This window comes from Capsicum annuum, chromosome 2, assembly GCF_002878395.1.
Source record: "Capsicum annuum cultivar UCD-10X-F1 chromosome 2, UCD10Xv1.1, whole genome shotgun sequence".
Taxonomy (NCBI): Eukaryota; Viridiplantae; Streptophyta; class Magnoliopsida; order Solanales; family Solanaceae; genus Capsicum; species Capsicum annuum.
The window spans coordinates 2,449,092-2,469,021 of record NC_061112.1 but is presented as its reverse complement, the minus strand read 5'-3'; the positions used below and the strand labels follow the sequence as shown (position 1 = coordinate 2,469,021).

General features: G+C 31.9%; 1 long non-coding RNA gene across 1 annotated transcript; it reads right to left on the bottom strand.

The window, feature by feature from the left end:
• Nucleotides 1–3,418: 3,418 nt before the first annotated feature.
• On the bottom strand, nt 3,419–7,465 carry LOC107860856. The gene is made up of 2 exons (XR_001671629.2): nt 7,247–7,465; nt 3,419–3,645 (listed from the first exon to the last, which is right to left on the bottom strand). It is a non-coding gene; the product is annotated as an uncharacterized LOC107860856 (long non-coding RNA).
• Nucleotides 7,466–19,930: the final 12,465 nt, after the last annotated feature.

Below are 19,930 nucleotides of genomic sequence, written 5' to 3'. Positions count from 1 at the left end.
TGATACCAAGGGTAGATATTGTAATACTCTAAATTTTTCAAGTTCTAGACCTCTTAAAAGATAGGCCCGAAGTTAGCTTTCCAACACTTCAAGTCTCGCCTTAATCCGATGTCGTGAAAAAAAATTGTTGAAAGTTTCCCTAAGGACCTGATACACTGTCATCACTATGACTCACTAAAACGAGTTGTAACCACTCGTGATGAGTTATCATGAGTAAGCCATAGTAACTTCAATAAAAAACCCATAATTGTAGCTAGTGACCACAACTACTCCCTACGACCCGTAATCAGAGGCCACGAGTCGAATGGAGGGACTCGAAGTCACAATAGTGTGCTACCCAAGACCCGCTCCAGTGGTTACGAGTCCAGTATGCGACTCGTAATCGTATAGTGGACTCATAGCCTGACCAGTGAGTGATCCAGGAACCCAGCCTCAGACTATGACTCCACCTAATGACTCGTAGTCAATCCCAATGAGTCGTAAGATGGTGATTCATAGTCAAGACAGTGAAGGCTCCAGCCTCAGAGTTCTAGCCTACAACTCATACTACGACTCACAATCAGTCTTAGGATGAGTCGTAACGATTGCGAACCTAGTTTTCAACATGTTTTCCAAGGACTTTTAAGTCTTTTCCCACTCTCTTAAAATCCAAACCCATGTTGTTTTGGCTTCCCAATGGATGGTATAAAAGGCCTAAATCCCCAAATTCATGACATAATCCTCAATTCCACCCAAAGAAAAATCAAGAGATGGTTTTCTCTTCTCCCAAGGAACAATTAGGGTTCTTCAAGCTCAAGGATTTTTTTCCAAGAAATTCTCAAAGATCTTACATCAGGGATATTCATCAACGAGCTCCTTTCGCCCATTGAGTATTGAAGTTTTCCCTAATTCTCAAGTTAATCCCCTTTTTAATTTAGGGTTCCATCCAAAGTATAAATTCCATAATTTCCCGTGTAATTCTTGAATTCAACCATGAACAAGTGTTTCCTCATAAGTTCGAGCATTCTTCCGTACTCTAATCATGATAATTCGTTACATTGATGAAATTGTTGGATTCTTGGGTTTAAGTCATGAAATTTTCTATCATATCAGTATAATGAAATCATAATCACTTTCAAGGCAACTCAAAATCCAAAACCACTCAGATCACTCCTGAATGTTTCATAGACCATGTCAACCATCCTCATAACTCATAAATAACATGTAGCAACTATGGAGAAGGGAAAATGGTCAAACTATAAAATTATAAGCTTTTAGTTGGCATCAAATTGCCAAATTCATCACTCACACGAATCTTATTATCCTCCCCAAGAAAGAAAGTTTATAGAGTTTTACAAATCTCAAGACTATTAGTTCGAGTAATTTTGCCAACAAAATCCTGTTAGAGATGTTGCATGAAAAGCTGGTGGGACTTCGTTCTATCATCATCTCAAGGAATCAAACTAGTTGTGTAAAAGGCAGGGACATCATAGATAATGTTTTTTGAAACAAAAAATAATAAAAAAAATCAATAAGAGAAACAAATATCATAATGTGGTGGTTAAATTGGACATAGAAAAGACATGATAGGATTTTTTGGATTTTTCTTTCGAAGGTACTTGGACAGTTTGGATTCTCTGAAACTATTATTGGCATGGTACTGAGATTGGTCTCTAACAATTGGTACTCTATTTTAGTTAATGAGCAATCATATGGTTTTTTCAGTCATTTAGGGGAGTAAAATAGGAAAACTCTTTATCCCAACTCTATTCATCATTGTTGCAGATGTTCAAGCGAGAGGAACAAATAAAACACATAGGATGTATAGTTCAAGAGATATGATTTACCTAAATAAAGATCTAAGATAAATCATTTGTCTTATGTAGATGATAACATTCTTTAAATCCTCACGAGATAGGGCATCTGTTATTAAAATTATGTGAGATTTTAAGGAATATGAGGATGTTTCTAGGTAAATGATCAATAATAACAGCAGTTTCTTCTATCTCCATGAGAATACACCTTCAGCTATAGGAACTAGAATGAAAAGGCTCACTGGAGTAAGTAAAGGTGCTTTTCCTTTTATGTATCTGGGGTGCCTAGGTTTCTATGGTAGAAAAAGAAAATCTCATTTTGAGACATTATTGAAGTATGTCATAAAGAGTATAATGTCCTGCAGAATAAATTTCCTATCTTTTGGGGGAAGGTACATCTTTATCTCATATGTGTTGCAGTCCATAACCTATGTACCTCCTATCAGCAAAGGTCCTTCCAAAAAGGTTATAGAACAGCTCCACCAAATCGTTATAGAATAGCTCCACCAAAACTTTGCCAATTTTTTCTAGAGTAAAATAGGAGGAGTTAATGAAAAACATTTGGTGGCTTGGGATGAGATGTACTACCCTAAAAAAAGAAGGTGGGTTGGGATTTAGATCTTTACATGATGTTTTAAAAGATTTATTTGCCAAGCTATGATGGAACTTTAGAGTTTATACTTCTTCTTTATGAGGAAGAAGCAACATCTCGTCATGGAAAAAGGGTCAGGGGCCTCATATGTTTGGAGGGAAATGATAATAATTAGAGAAGAGGTAGAACATGAAATATAGTGGCAACTTAAAACAGTTAATTCACATTCTTGGTTTGACAATTGGGCAAAGCAAGGGACTTTATATTTTATGGAAGAGGACAACACTGGATAGGAGGAGATTGAAGTCAATGAATTCATTACTATTGGGGCATAGGATAGAGTAAAGCCATTAGGGAAAATATCAGTCAAAATGACTGACCATGTTATTGATAACTAAGGAAAATGATAGAGCATGGTGGATGGGGATCACTAAAGGCACTTTATCACTGAAGTCAGCATATAATATGATGAAGCAAAGGAAGGAGGAACGTAGCTAGCTTACAAACATCTAGATGAAAGAATTTTCTTTTAAGATCATTTTTTTCTTATGGAGAAATGATATTATTAAGACGGTGAAAATGCAAATTATATCTAGATGTTACTATTGTGACAACTACAATCACGAGAGGATGATACATTTATTTTTAATAGCTTCTATGGCCCAAAAGTATGGAGGCAATTTGCTTTTTGTGCAGGCATAAACATTCAAGGAATGCACCTACAACAAGTAATTTAAAATGGTGGGATATAACAACACCTTCAAAGTTAAAGTGTATTTTTGTGGCCATCCCAGTCATTCTCATATAACAGCTTTGGAAGAGAAGAAATGTGTCATACCTTATATTCCATTGAGATGGACAGGCACCCGGCGTACTAAAGACCTGAGAGAACCAACTTATAATTTGCACTTACCATGCATGCAACTATGATAGTCATGAAGCTTTAACAAATATATATAAGCAATAATAATAAAACACCAACATAGATAGGCCCAAACCACAATACATGACTTGGACGTTGGGTCCATAACTGTTACGAGACAAAATATATTTGAACTTCATTTATTAGTCTACAAAGCCTCTATTACATAGAAAATTTAGTCTATGTTGGGATAGGACCCGCCTTACAAAACTACTGTACAATACCAAAATACATATATCAAAAACTCAATAAAGCCTCGAATCAACTTGAAGCTCACCAAATATAGTTGAGTGTCCTGAGCTCCTACTGAGGAGGTCTACTAGATGGAGTGCCTGTACCTGTGGCATGAAACACAGTGTCCTCTATGACAGACAACAATATGAAATAATGTACTTAGTATGTAAGGCATCAAATGACCATAGGTAAGACTAGAGCTCAATGAATCATGTATCAATATATAACTTTATAAATAAGAATAAAAGACCACCTTTGTTTTCACTTGTGGGGTCACATATAATACATTCTTTTCTTTGCTTTTCTTTTTTTTTAATTTATAAACATTGTAAGGCATATGATACAAATGTCCAGTTGATCAGTAATAAAAGAGGATTACCCATGCTAGGTATTTTAACCTCTAGGATACGGTCCTAAAAAAATACACAAATTAGGATCAACCCATTCTAGGCTTTCCTTTCACCCCTAGGATACCACCTGTAATATATGGATTGAAATTGAACCATGATAGGTATTCGCCCCTGGGATACGACCCCATTAGATCATTCTTTTTATCTTTAAGGTTGTTATTTTGGTGATCATGACATTATTGAGTTTGAAACTTCGGACCAGTAGTAAAAGACATACAAACATGTACTGCATCACATACAAACATGTACTTGATGCAGTAACAATGATATAAGAAGCAACAATAATAGCAATATAACACTTAGAAGCTTAAATAACACAATAGACCTTGTTTACTGAAAGAAAAAAATCATAAAGCTTGTTATTGAAAACACCTTTTTCATACCACTACTTAGAAGAGTAAATGTGTGGATTTAGTCACAAACATATTTTGAAGTACTTTAACACACTAAGGGGTCGTTTGGTAGAGTGTATTGAAAAATATAATACATGCATTAGTTAATGTGTATTATTAACACCTTGTTTGGTACGTTTTTTCCTCTATGTATATATCTAATGCAAGCATTAGTTATACACTCTATTTTGTATTAAAGTGTGTATTAGAAATACACTCCATTTTCTATGTATTAGTAATACAAAGACTTTTAACACATGTATTAGCTTATAAAATGACCTTAATACCCTTCAATTTCTCTCTTAAAATATTCGCAATTTCTTTTCCCGCCATTTTAATTTTCAACATCAAAACATTTCACAATTTTTTTCCCACCATTTTAATTTACAACAATAGATAGTTGATTTAAATAACCGCAACATATTTTTTCTTTGCTTCGAGGGTCTTTAAAAAGATTAAAATAAATTCTTGAGACTATTCGTTAATTTTACATCTTGTATTTTATTTTTTTCGACTTTGTTAATCCGTCGGCGTAACATTCATGAGCAAAGATGAAGGTAATTAATCCAAAATCTCTATTTACTAGTTCAACAATACTAATTATATTTGGGATGACAAAAAAACTTTGCTGCAAAAAAAGTATATAAAGTCAAAGAAGGGTATTTTTGTAAACAAACACTTTTTTTATAGAAATTATATAAGATATATTATTTCTTATACATCAAACCAAAAAATGTATAAGAAATAATACAAGCATAACTAATACAAGCATTACTAATATACTATATTTTGCATTATTCTTATACACTCAACCAAACGACCCCTAAGGAGTGGGGACAAGGTTCTTAGCTACATCGGAAGTGGTACATTGTCATTACGTATCATTTTGCAAGAAGAGGACTTAAGAAGATTACTTTGTAACACAAGAGTTAGATTCATGTCAAAGAGTATAGGATCAAGAAGTATTATATAGCTTATTGTACAACTCCGACAGTATCCAAAATTAACCGTCTACCTTTCAGACATCAATCTATAGAGTAAGTAGTAAAGCTAGTATTAGTAGATAATCAACACATTTTGGCTATTTAACCTCATCAAAATAGTAGTTGAGCAGAAAGCCCATAATTTATTAAATCAAGGGTGTTCTTTTAACCCCTTCTCCTCCAATTACATCCATGTACCATAAAGATTCTTATAAGATCTCCCAAAATAACTTTGACGTTATTACACCCCCAAAACAATATACAAAGTGGAATTGGGTAGTGAGCATACACAAGATTTAGTTCGATGGTGTATCACTACACCCTCCTTCTATATTTCAATACAAACTACTCACACCTTTATCCAACACCAACCACGTAGTACCCAACATATACACATAAAATAGTCTCCAAAACATCCCCAAATATCCTTTATCATAGCAATCAAATATTAAACTTACCATCGCCGAGCCGGGGGTCTTTCGGAAACAGCCTTTCTACTTCATCAGAGGTAGAGGTATGGACTGCGTACATCTTACCCCCCCCAGACCCCACTAAGTGGGAATACACTGGGTTTGTTGTTGTTGTTGTTGTTGTACCATCGCTTGAGTTCTTAATAACAACACATCCATAATTCTTTACCCAAACTCATACATAAGGAGGACAAGAATAGAGAATTTACCTTACCTCAATTTTGCAACTTATCCTTTTAACTTGAACTCTTTAAGAACATGAACTTCCCTTCTCACTTAAATCAGAGAAGAATAGAAAAATCTTTTGATAACCAAGAAAAGTGAACAATTAACTTGTGGAAACATTTTGTCCTATACTTATACTTAAGCATGAATAAAATGTTTTCCTATTCTTCCATGAAAAAATTAAGTTAAAATCATAAAGAATTTTCACTTATTTTTGCTTACAAAGGTAAGGGTTTTTTTAAGAATCTAGACGAAATTTAAGGCTGTTGTTTTTGGCCTTGAGGGAAAGGGAAAAAGCGGAAGTTTTAACCTTGAATTTGTGTGTTAAAATGAATAAAAATGCTAGTTAATATTGGTCTAATATTGAGATTTTATTAGCCTTAAATAGATCTTCGATAACTGCCACTTTTAGCTTCATTTTCAGCCACAAATTGGTCAATTAGGTGATGCACCTTCTTGGTTATATCAAGTTGCTCAAATGTTATTAGAGGATTGGAGGATACTATGTGAGTTAGAAAAGATGATAGAGGCAATCAAAATCATAATGACACATATTTGAACAGAGATCAAACATACATTCAGGGGAGCAAATCAATTAGCAGACAGTCTGGCCAACCTTGCACTCAGTCAGGAAGAGGTACTAAGCTATTAGACATTTTATCAAATTCCTACCGGATGCAAGAGGATTCTAAATATGGAAAAATTTTAGATATCCTCATTAAGGACCGAAACAAGAAGAAGAATCACAAATATTGAACATGTAAACAGAACATCAATAAGTCTCGCAGCTATGCTATTTACCATAAAGGTTTAGGTCACTTCAAGTGCTATATAAATGTGAGAAATCAAGAGTTACGTAGCTTAAGCTATAGTAGCTTGCAGAAATGGTCACAAGTAAAAATAGAGGGCTTTGAAGTCAGATGAATCGCTAAAAACTCGTATCTAATGAGGAGCCATAAAAGAAGGAGGCTGGGAGCAACTTGGGGATTCCTACTTTTGCTTCAACTACACAGGAATAGGAGTATTAAAAGATTTCAACAAGATGAACTGACCCAAAAGGAACAAAGATACTTAAAACAGTTGTAACACCATGACATATGACTCTATTCCCCTCTTGGGTTCTTGAGAAGCTCGTATCCAAAGAAAAACACATATACAGAAATGCGGAGAGGAATCAAAAATGAATGTGGGGCAGTGTGATAAGAAATGAAAGAACAAAACCTACTTCTTTGAGCTGCAATACAAGTTTCATTTTCAATCTCCAAGGATCGGTTGGTTGATGATCTAATGAGGAGGAGGAGGAATCTTTTTATTGAAGAAAATCTTTTGTAGTGTCATCAACAACTTAAATGAGACAAAACCAAATTAGAAAACCCTATTTTTTAGGATGGATGTTTTTATTTGGTTTGGTCATTTTCGACCGGACTTTTCATTGGAATTTTTTTTCTTTTGTTACGGTACCTGTTTGGTCACGAAAACTAAAATTTTTTATAGTTAAAGTTAAAATTAGAGTTGAAGTTATGTTTGATCATATTTTTTTAAAAAAAAATTTCCTTTTGAAAAAAAAAAAATTTAATATGATTTTATGCCCCAACTTTTACAAACTATCAAAATCACCCAACTAAAATTTACCTACTAACGGAAAAAGAACACAATTAGCCATTTTTATAAAAATAATTACATATACATGGCCATATTTAATAAATTTCAATTATGATATATATAATATTTACATTAATAATCATTTTCTCATATTTAAAAATTTTAAATATAGATGCTATATAACAGATCACTGTTTCCTATTTTTTAGGTAACAAATATTATTTTTCAAATAAATTTATTTTTATAGAAATTTATATAATTTATTTTCTTTATTTTTTGTTCCTAAAAAATAGGAAATAATGAGTTGTTATTAAATTTTAAGGTGCCGCTAATTTATTTCTTTAATTTTGTTATACATGAAAGATTTTACTGTGTGTGAATAAATTATTTTATGTAAAACATACTTTGCATATTTATGGTATATTATATCATATACCATAAATATATAAATATGCATAGTATGTTTCTTTATACTTTGTATATTTATATATATGTGTATATGATATATACATGGTATAAACTCCATATATAACATACTTTGTATATTTATGTTATAAATATAATACTTTATATATTTATGGGTATAAATATAATACTTTGTGTATAAAGATACCAAGTATTATGGTATATAAAGGTAGCAGTTGCAGTTTGAGGTATAAATTTATTAAATTGGACATATTTTTTTATGAAAACTATGTATCCCCGATTTATATTTTTAGCATCTATATGGTATAAACTATTTATATTTGAATAGTATAATAAAGATGTACACAATATAATATACTTATAATCAAATTAAAAATGAGAATAATTTGTGGCAGTGGTAAACTAATCTGCTACAACTTTATTAATTCCGTAAATATAGAAAACGATTATCCATTATTAATTACACGACTATAATTCCTTAAACATCCGTATCACAACAGAAAAATTATTATTATATTATAGTAATTAGGATCATTAGCAGTAAAATAATGTCTTAAATAAATGAGAAAATTAAATAAGGGAGAAAAATATTGATGAGAGAGAAAAAGATATATATATATATATATATATATATATATATATATATATATATATATAGGATAGCATTAAGTTTGAAACTATAATTATTCTATTCTTTAAAACTGCTATATACGTAATATTGAAAAAGTAATGTTATAAGGAGAGTTTTATGTAAAATTTAAAAAATTGAGGTTATATGCAATAATAATAAAAGTTGGAATTGGACTTGGAAAATTGGAAAACACTAAAAACCTGTTTTTTCTTTTCAAAAAAAATTTTTGAAATTATTTTTCGAATTTTCATGGCCAAACACCACAATTTCCAACTCCGGAAAAGTTTTTTGAAAAAAAAAATAAAAATTCATTGCCAAACGGGCTCTTAGTCTACCCTCTCAAAGAGTAACATAGAATTTGAAGTTGAGTGTCTACATTATTTTGCTCCAAAATAGAAAACTATGTTGGGATAATTAATTACCTTTCTGCATAATAAAAAAAGATGCACGACAAAAAATTATTCAAAACAAAAAATATAAATTTTTAATATATTTAGAAATGATATAATGTACAACAATAATTATGGATTATAAAAATATTTTAGGAATAAATATATGGAATTAATTAGTTATTTTAACTATATATATAGGATATTTTTTAATTAATTAAATTCAACCATTAATTTTAAATTATGACATGTGTTCTCAATTCAATTCAAGTAAGAACTTAAAAAAAATGGAGAAGAGTCAAATTTGATGTAAATATTATATGCAGCTGATTTAAAGGAAACACAAGATTACTTACCTTAGTTAACTTCTTATGTAACTAGATTTATATCATTTAATCTCTGAATAGTGATATCAAGACATTCCTTCGACTACAACAAATAAACCAGGTGAATACTATCCTTATATTTATAAATTATAATCGTGAATATGGGCCAGACCAATTCAATCTGTAGTTTGATAGGGCTGAGTTAAGATTTTAGTAGTCCATTTAAGAAAGCTTTTTAACCCGAATCGAATAAGTACGCTCTGACTTGTACGGCTTGAGCAATGTGGATGGGTAGGCCCGCAAATAAATAATAATTAAAAATAAAATTAAAGTAGAGTATTGTAATAACAAGAGGAGTGCAAATTCAAAGTTTACTTAAACCATCACAAATATGTAAATATCAGTTATGCTCATGAAACAGGTAAATAATCAAAATATAAATAAGAATCACTATTTACTATTTTTGAATTTAGTCACTTTCACTCTCCCCAGCGGTAACTGTCTTCTCTTTTATACTACAGCCTTAGTCATTGTAGCTTAAATCTTTAGTATTCTCCTATTTTTAACTTGTGTCTTCTATTTAGACTGAATACCCTCATCCATTCTTACTAAAAAAAAACTGGAGGAAGCCTATTCTTATTCTCCAAAATTCAAAGTTTAACTCATTACTGTTGGAACTAAATTAGATTAATATTTTTATTTAACTAGCTGTATTGTTATTCATTAATTGTTTAAATTACTTATTAGTACCTATATTTAGTTCAAACAATATCATGTCAATTGTTATTCAGTTTCACATACCATAAGAATTTTTTTTTTTTTATGAATTCAAGATTTGATTAGCAAGTAGTTACATCATGTAATATTATCTTGTAAATAATTGTGTTATCAACATTTTAAAATTCAGATTAAAAATATTATAAAAATAATATTTAAAAAAAAATGGGTTGGCCCATCGAGGCCCGTAACCTATAGTAATGGATTGGGTTTGATGTTTTCTGGCCCATCATCTTTTTGGACCAGCTTGGCCTGACCTATCAAATTCTAAAGATCGTGTGAGCTAGGTCAGATGGGTTGAGCCCACGTGTATTGACAACTCTATTTGTAATCTTGCACAACATTCTTCTTAGCAAATAAGTATGGGTATTTGAATTGAGTTATCTAAAAATTACCTATATACACAAGTTAAAGTTACATAATTACATTAAATCCCAAATTAGTAAAGTATTTATACAAATCCTAAAATAATTACAAAAATTCTCTTATTTGGTAATTTCTTTCTCCTTAATATTATACATTCAAAAAAGGCTGTCTTTTTCTCCCTCTTTTTCTCTCCCATCACAAATTAATTTATCCTTCATTATTCAATCCCTTAATATTATACTTAGAGTTTACCATTGTAAGTTTTCAAACATTAATTGAACTTATTGTTTTCATTCATTAATTTTTGACTTTTTTTTTTGAATTTCACCAAATCAAAAAGTCATGGACTTATTTGAGAAAACAAAGGCAAAAAACATGACGACGAATTCTCAGAAGCTTTGAAAAATCTCAATTAGGTCATCATCATCATCAACAGAGCACAACAGGGTGGAACATGCCACGAAAAATAAATCTTGTGAACAGAGCATAACGGCGTTTATTCAAATGATTGAATCAATGAAATCGCTTACTCAATCTTCTGTAAGAATCTAAATCCTAATTATTTGATTATTTAATGTTTGTTTATATTATTCTATTTCTGAAAAGGAATAATCTTGCTCCGTTTTATATTTTTTTAATACTCTTTCAATGATTCTATTTTGTAATATCAAATTCTACCAATATTCTTGGATCTAACTTTATGTTTCAAAGATTCTATTTTATATGTTTCGGTATTTTATCTAACTTTATGTTTTTTTTTGTTGAAACAGACTAGCTTTGTGGTTGCAAAGATAACTGTAATTTGTACACCGAGGCTACTCAAAAGAATAAGTGATTTACTATGATGGAAAAAACTTACTTGTCATTGCGTCCAAAGATGTAGATTTTACACATTATACATTACTTTATTTAACATACTTATGTATAATGTAAGTTTTTGTATATATAGAAGAGGTTGTTTTTGTATTTAGTCGAATTATACAATTATAATCTATGAATTTTGTATAAGGTTACATTATACATTCTGACAAGTTTATAGATAAATAATGTATAATGTTAATATTTTATATGTATGGTGTAACATTATACGTTCTTGAAGTTTTTATTTGAAAGTATAAGATATAATATATTAGACATTACTAATGTATAATATAAGTCTAATGGTATATATTTTCAATATGTTACACATTGGAAGTTCTTATTACATTAGTTTTGTTTTATGTTATATTTTATAGTTAAAGTCTTATTTTTGTATAATTTTTCATTATATCATCTGTCAAGCTTATAGGTCATACATGTTTAAAATGAAAAATTTAGATGTGTAATATGACATTATATATTACTGCTGTTTACTTTTAAAATGTATAAGTTGCCATTATACTTATTCTAATGTATAATATAAGCCTAAATATATATATTTTAATATGTTATACATTAAAAGTCCTTATAAGATGCATTTTATGCTTTATGTGGTATTATACTATTAGAAAGTCTTATTTTTGTATAAATTTTCACTATACCTTCTGTCAAGATATATAGGTCATACATGTTTAAGGTGAAAAATTTAGATGTGTAGTATGACCTTATATATTACTGCAGTTTATTTTTTAAATGTATAAGTTGCCCTCATCCATGTGAAATTGTTGTGTATTTTACTTCAATTTTTTTACGAACTTCGTTAATATTCAATTCCAACGCGATCGTAGCAATCAATTTCAAAAAGTTAATACTTTTCAAAATAATAATTGCATCACTTTTATAGAATTGATAAATAATTTTCAACTCAAATTCTGAAATGAAGCAACAACATGAGGATGTTCATATTTTTTTTTTTTCGAGAATTGAAGAAAGACGAAGGCGTTTTTTTTTCTTTTAAAAAACGTCACTAAAAATGAGAAAAACTAATAGTGATGTTTAAGAGTTTTTTTTGAATTTAAATTTCAGTTATTTTATTTAATCATACTAAACATAATTATAGATAATTAATGGCTTTATTTAAGGGAATGAAAGATTTTATCTGATTATTCTTTTCATGAATGTAAGAGATTATATTTTATCATCTTACCTTAAATTTAAGATTAACTGTTTTATCATACATTCGAGCTATGTATGATGGACAGTCGAATGTATGAGTATATTTGCAAAATTCGAGAGAGAGAAAACTAAAAGGGATTTCATGTAATTAGTTTCAATAGGTAGGAGATTTATGTTGTTTACACTTGAGTTATTTTTAAGTATTTTTAACTTTTAAGCAGTTTTAAATAGCGAAATGTCAGTCCGTCAAGCTTATTTACATCTTAATTGATCAAACTTTCCCTAAATTACCCGAAATAGCCCATAATAAGCGAGATTGTTTATTTTGGGTAATTAAACACATTTATTATCCCTATTACACACATTTGGTTTCTTTCAATTTTGCCATACCTCATTTCTTGTGTTTCTTAGCTCTGTCTCTTCTCTTTAAGCTTTGGATTCATCTTTTAGAAATTTGTTAGCTCTGACCATCAGCATAGGTAAGTTTCTTCCTTCTTTGTTGATTCATCTAAGAATTTTGATCTGAGTAAAAAAGTCAAGTTTTTTCCTATCGATGGAAGTTGAATTTTTGATGGGTTATGTAATTTTGCTTAGTTGAGCTGAATTCGAAGTGGTTTTCTGAAAAATTTGCCAAATTCTAATTCTGTAAACACTGATAGTTCTCATTTTTTTTAAATGATACTTTCTTGCAATTGGGTCACTGATTGACCTTCATGTTGTGCAAACTCTAATGGTTTTCTTTTAAAGCAACCGAGCAACCACTCTTGCAAGTGAAGGCGATCAATAGTGGAAGAGAGAAAATAACAAAGGTGTCTTTAGGGGGTGTTGCTATTAAAAGAAAAAATTGAAATGAGTCAATAGTTTTGATAAATTTGCTCTTTAATCTTTGTAATGTTTTATAGTTGTCTTTCTTGGATATAAAGGATAAAAGGGGGAAGTATAAGTTGGTTAAAGTTATTTTTATTTTCAAATCTTGTAATTTGTTATGTATTGTGAGTTCATGAGCTTGGTTGAGGGTCAAGTTTAAAACCATTGAAAGAGAAAACAACCAAGGTTGAGAGGCGTGCTCTCCAAAATATTCAAACATGCAGACATTTTTTATTGTACATTAGTGATACATAAATTACTCCAAATCCATCGACAACATCCTAAATTTGGCACCATCTTTCACTTTAGTACCTCAAGTGGATGTTGTTCACTTTTGGCACCTCAAGTAGCATACTAATGTATCATTTTAACACTTTTTGCTGAGTCAACAAAAATCGTGTGCTACGCGCATTGAAAACGCGTTTGAGAGGCATTTTCATAATTTTTTCATCTTTCTTCTCTTTCTTCTTCACTCTTTCAACCCATTAATTTTTCACCATATTTTTTTTCCTTTTCTTAACATTACAGTACACTAATTGCCCATCCATTGATCGAATTAATAGAGAGAAACAACGTTAATTCCCTATAAGAATGGTTGATTTTAACAAAAATTAAGAATTTTCCTTTTGAGATTCCAAGTATGCAGAGAATTTTACTGAAAAGTTGTTGTTTAAGCTTGGTTGAGGTTCATCCATCCATTGACAATCTCAAAAAGCTTATTTCTCTGAACATGATGAACTGTAGAAATCTCAAGTTCTTACTAAGCAGTATTCAAATGGAATCTCTTAAGAGCTTCAATCTCTGTGGTTGTGAGAAATTAGAAGCTCTTCCAGAAATTAAGGGGGATATGGAATCACTGTCAGAGCTTCTTTTGGGATGTACTGCAATTTGAGAACTGTTATTATAAATTGGATGACTACTTGGCATCATCTTACTTGATTTGCATTTATGTGAAAATCTTGCAAGACTTCCAACCAGATTTAGCAAGATGAAAAAACTGAAAGTGTTGATAGAATCACTCAACTTTATCGACTTCAATATCTCGACATAACACACTGTCAAGAACTTAAGTAACTTCCCAAACTTTCTCAAAGTATAAAGATATTATGTTATTAATGGTGTACAAAAATGGAGGAGGAGGGAAGATTGGAGAAGATGACGGGGTGAGAGGTGGGGGAGGCCAAACAAGAAAGGTAGTTTGTTAGATTTTGAGGGGGGGGAGGGGGAGAGGAGGGGTTATGGAGAAGATAACTTTGGAGGGCGGGGGTGGGTGGGAGGTGGGGCTTAGATAATTTTATAATTATATAAGAAAATGCCACGTGTCAGCAATCAATTGGTTAGTTTGTCATGTATTTTTATCTTTATTTCTTCCTTTAATTTAATTTTGTATATACTAAGGAGTTGGATAATTTAAATGAGTTGGCACAATTTAATTGGTTAATTAATCCACATAAGCAGCAATTGTAGCCACGAGCATGAGTATTTACAACAATTTGTGCAAAAAGTGTCAAATGACACATTAGTATGCTACTTAAGGTGCCAAAAGTGAACAACGTCCACTTGAGGTGCCAAAGTGAAAGATGGTGCCAAGTTTAGGGGGCTATCGATGGGTTTGGCCTTTAACTTGACAAGGAATTTAAGAAAATAAAAAGACGTTGAATCTTTATCCTAAATTAAAATTATGTCAAATGTATCAAAATATCCTTTAATCTTGTGGTCTCAAACATGCTATGTGAAAAGTTGAAATTAAAATATTGCTAACAAAGAAAAAAAGTCATTCCTTTTTAAATGAATTAAAAAGAGAGTAGGGAAATTTTTTAAAATGGTCTCCAACTTGGCCCTCGGATCCTTAAGATCGTGGACTGATTTGGGGTGTGATTTCGTGTTCTTATTGTTAGTATCGTATCATTTGTTATTAGAGCATGTCTTGATTTTGTTCCTACAAGATCAAATCTTGGGCTAGCTCACTTGAAAAATAAAATTAAAATATGAAAATTTCAGAAAAAGAACAATCTGTCCATTTTGTGTTCTTGGCCAAAAATTGTATTTTTGTTGTGTCTTGGTCGATTTTTTTACTTGTCTTTGTTGTCTCTAAGTGTTTAGTTTTGTTCCTCACTAACACACTGATTCTATATCTTAATTGGAGCTTGTATTTTGATGTTGTTATTGTGAACATAAGTTTGGCCCATTGTTGTTGAACATTATTGTGGTAGGCATTGTTATTGAGAAACTTGATTGGCCGTGTGTTTAGTTTTTGTTGAAAGGAGTGTTGTTGTTGTTGTTATTCTTGGTGAATGTTTTTGTTGTTCTTGAAGTTCTTCACAACCTTCATCTCTTGTTAAAACCAAAGACACAACACTAAAGAGACTTGGCCGTTTGTTGTTGTGGATTGGAGTTGGCTGTTGGAATTGTTGTTGTTCTTGAAGATTTTTGTTATTGTTCTTGGTGTGGTTGTTGTTGTTCTTTAAGTTCTTCACCTTCCTTCATATATTGTTAGCATAAAGTGAATGATAGATCCTAAAAGGTGAAGAAAAAAGATGTAAGTAATTGTTAGTGTTGAAAGACCCCCAACCACCAAAAGACTTTACATTACTTCTCAACCACTTTCCCATGAAACAAGGGTCCATGTTTTAAGGAAAAGTACTACAAAAGTCAAGTCTTGAAATTTGAAACTTGAAAAATGACTCCAAGACTTATTCTTCCCTCCTTAAAACAAATTCCACCAATCCAAATTAAAATTTGTCCAGACTTGGACTTTGGAAAAAAATTTGTAGAAACCGTAACCAATACGTGGCTGCCATGCCATCAAGTTACTGTTCACCATCAAATTTTGGCTCAAATTTTAGATTTCGTAGTTTCCATTTGTTGTTTATTAGTTTCAATTTCGTTGGTTCCAATACTAATTGGCAAATTAGTACTTATCTGCTAGATTGTTAGTTAGTCTTTGTGTTAGTTCATTCGTGTTAAACGTTTGTTGTGTGCTTTTCTCTTTTGTGAATTTGTTGTATCTTGTTGGTTCAAGTTCGTAAACAAATTTTCTTTGAGTCAACTCAAACGAAAATCTATTCCGGACAAGAATAGACTCGACCCTCAATTACTCGCGAAGTACAAGCCGACTTTCAGCACTTGTGAAACCAAGTGTGAGGTAAAATTGAGAGTGAGAGTGTGGTGAGGCATTTTGAACTAAAAGTTTATTTTGTTGTTTGTTGTTGTCCTTCACTTTAGATACCATGGCTGCCACTAATCTTGATGCCATGTTTGATCGCATCAATGACGATATTGAAGAAATGAAATGGCACATGGAAAGGCTACGCCATTATTACCTAAAATTATCCCACAAAATCCAAATTTCCTTGTCCAAACACCTTGTGCCGAGAGCTTTCCGAATGAAGAGGTGGGATACCCCGACCCACACGAAGGTAAAGAAGAGATTGAAATATCTTTGGTACGTGATAGTGAACTTATAGAGAGCGAAGCACTTGCTAGTTCGAAATCTGTCCGTGAGATAGATCATGCTCTCTTTAGGTTTAATGTCTTATTTGAAGATGATATAAACACTCCAAATGAACCTAGTGGTGAAAATGATGGTATAGCTTGCCTTGAAGGTTATAGCCAATATGCTAACCCATTATGGTGTGACAACATTCCTCCTAAAGATGAAAATCTCTTCTTGGAAGATGAGAGTAACTTATGGGCAAGGAATGTGTAGTCTCGGAAATGAATACTCTTGGTAGCACTCTTGGTGTGTATGATGATCAATTTACTCTTAAATGTAGTTCACTACTTGAGCATGTAAATGGAGTGCTTACAAATTCTCAAGTTAGTGATGGTGTCTATATAATTGATCTTGATAATGCGCATGACTCTTTGAACATTTTGTGTGTTAAAAGCATTGCAATTAGTTTTGTTCATAGAGATCATGTGTATGAAAATGTTTTTGTGCGTTAATGTGGAAGTGACATTCTAGGGGAAGGAAGGGCTATCCTTGGCTTAGTCCCTTGGCTAAATTTTCTATTTGATCCCGGTACCATCTTAGGGTAGGAAAGGATGACTCTCGGCCTATTTTTCTTTTGTCTTGATGCTTCTCCGAGCCACTTCCTTTGTAGCAATTATACTAATCTTTTTATGATTAGAACAAAGGACTCGTGGCTATACTTTAATTTTTTCTCGCCTCAGCATGGCTTGTTGATGTGTTATTTTTGCTAACTAATCCCTCATGTCATGAGGATGTGTACTTGTTTGTCTTTTCTTGATTTGTAAGATACGGATTCAATGTCGAATCCTTTTCAAGAAGGGGAGGATGATACGAGTACGACCACAAGGATGGACGAGAATGAGTGTGCATTGAATCCGTCCAAGGAAGTGCACAAGTGAAGTGTAAAAGAGCGCCTAAATGCACTAAAAATATCCCCTAAGTTACACTTTATGGGCACCTCACCCTTGAGGGTTATTGTGCTCATTTTGTATTCTATTTTGTAATACACTATATATAGAACCTCTTAGGGTTTTTAGTCTTAGATTTTGATGAATATTATGATTGTATAATAGTTAAAACATTTCCTCTCTAAGGAGAGAAGACCACCAAACTGAAACTAGGGTGATACAAGTGTGGATTTCACTTGTGTTGCATTCAAGGCTTGGAAATGGAGGTGCTTGGAGAGATTAACGTCCCTCTTGTGTTCACGTAAGAGTGTCGGTGTTGTTATTACATGTATTAAGGGTCTTAGTGTTGGATCTACACTTAGGTTCTTGGTTATTGTAGTAATCTATGTCACACTACCTATCTTTATATTTTGTTGTTGTCATTTTGTTATTGTTGTGTAGTGGACTGTTTTGGGTCCTTTGTTGAATCTGAAAACTTGTGTTATTGTTGTTCATCTTGTTCATCACATTTTGTAGCTGTTTTGGTGTTAAATACACCGTTGTATCTTGTATTCTTCTTGTTGATAGGGTTTCCAACTTGCCCCTCGGATCCTTAAGATTGTAGACTGATTTGGGGTGTGATTTCGTGTTCCTCTTGTTTGTCTCATATCAGTATATATCATATGACTTATTTATACAATGTTATAACACATTACATAATGACTTATATAATGATATGAATTGTATAAACACTATATATAGATGTATATATATCTCTGATGCATAGATGTACATTATATATACATGATTATATACTATTTGTTATAAAACAAGAAAGAATAAAGAAGATGAATAGAGAGAATAGAGAGAGCAATTCTTATTTCTTTTGAGAGAAGAGTTACAGTGAAGGAAACCCTTCTATTTATAGGAAAAATTTATTCCTAGTCTGAGTAAAAGACAATTGCTTCAAATCCTAATAGATATCAAAGTAGATCTTGATAGACATTCACTACAATTGATATACATTAATATCATAACACTCCCCCTTGAATGTCTAACAATACGCATATAAGCTGCCTCATTAAAAACCTTACAAGGAAAACCCAATGGGACAAAACCTCGTAAGGAAAAAAGAGTACAATGCATATTAACTCCCCCTAATAAGAACATCCTTGAATCTTTGCATTCCGATCTTCTTGAAAGTTGTAGTTGGAAGAGAGTTGGTGAATAAATTAGCCACATTGTCACTTGAACGAATCTGTTGTACAGTAATATCACCATTCTTTTAGAGCTCATGTGTATAGAAGAGCTTTGGCAAAATGTGCTTCGTTCTATCTTCTTTTATGAATTCACCTTTCAGTTGTGCTATGCATGCTGCATCATCTTCATATAAAATTGTGGGTACTTTATCACATTTCAAGCCATATTTTTATCGAATGAGATGTATTATGGACCTCAACCACACACACTCTCGGCTTGCTTCATGAATAGCTATAATCTCAGTGTGATTCGATGAAGTGGCTACGATAGACTGCTTTGTTGATCTTCAAGATATGGTAGTACCCCCACATATGAATACATAGCCTGTTTGAGACCGAGCTTTATGCGAGTCAGATAAGTACCCAGCATCAGCATAACCAACAAGATCAGAAATGCAATCTTTAGAATAAAATAAGCCCATATCGGTAGTCCCCTTTATTTAGATACCTTAATATGTGTTTGATCCCATTTCAACGTCTCCTAGTAGGAGCAGAACTATATCTTGCTAGCAAATTTACTGAAAAGGCAATATCAGGCCTTGTAGTATTTGGAAAATACATTAGTGCACCAATTGCACTAAGATATGGTATTTCAGGACCAAGGAGTTCCTCATTCTTTTCTTAAGACCGAAATGGGTCCTTATTCACATCAAGTGATCGAACAACCATTAGAGTACTTAATGGATGTGCTCCATCTATATAGAATCGTTTCAACACCTTTTCTGTGTAGGCAGATTAATGGACAAAGGTACTGTTTGTCAAATGCTCAATTTGCAAATCAAGGCATAACTTTGTCTTTCCGAGATCTTTGATCTCAAATTCTTTCTTTAGGTAATCAATTGCCTTTTGAAGCTCTATTGGCGTTCCAAT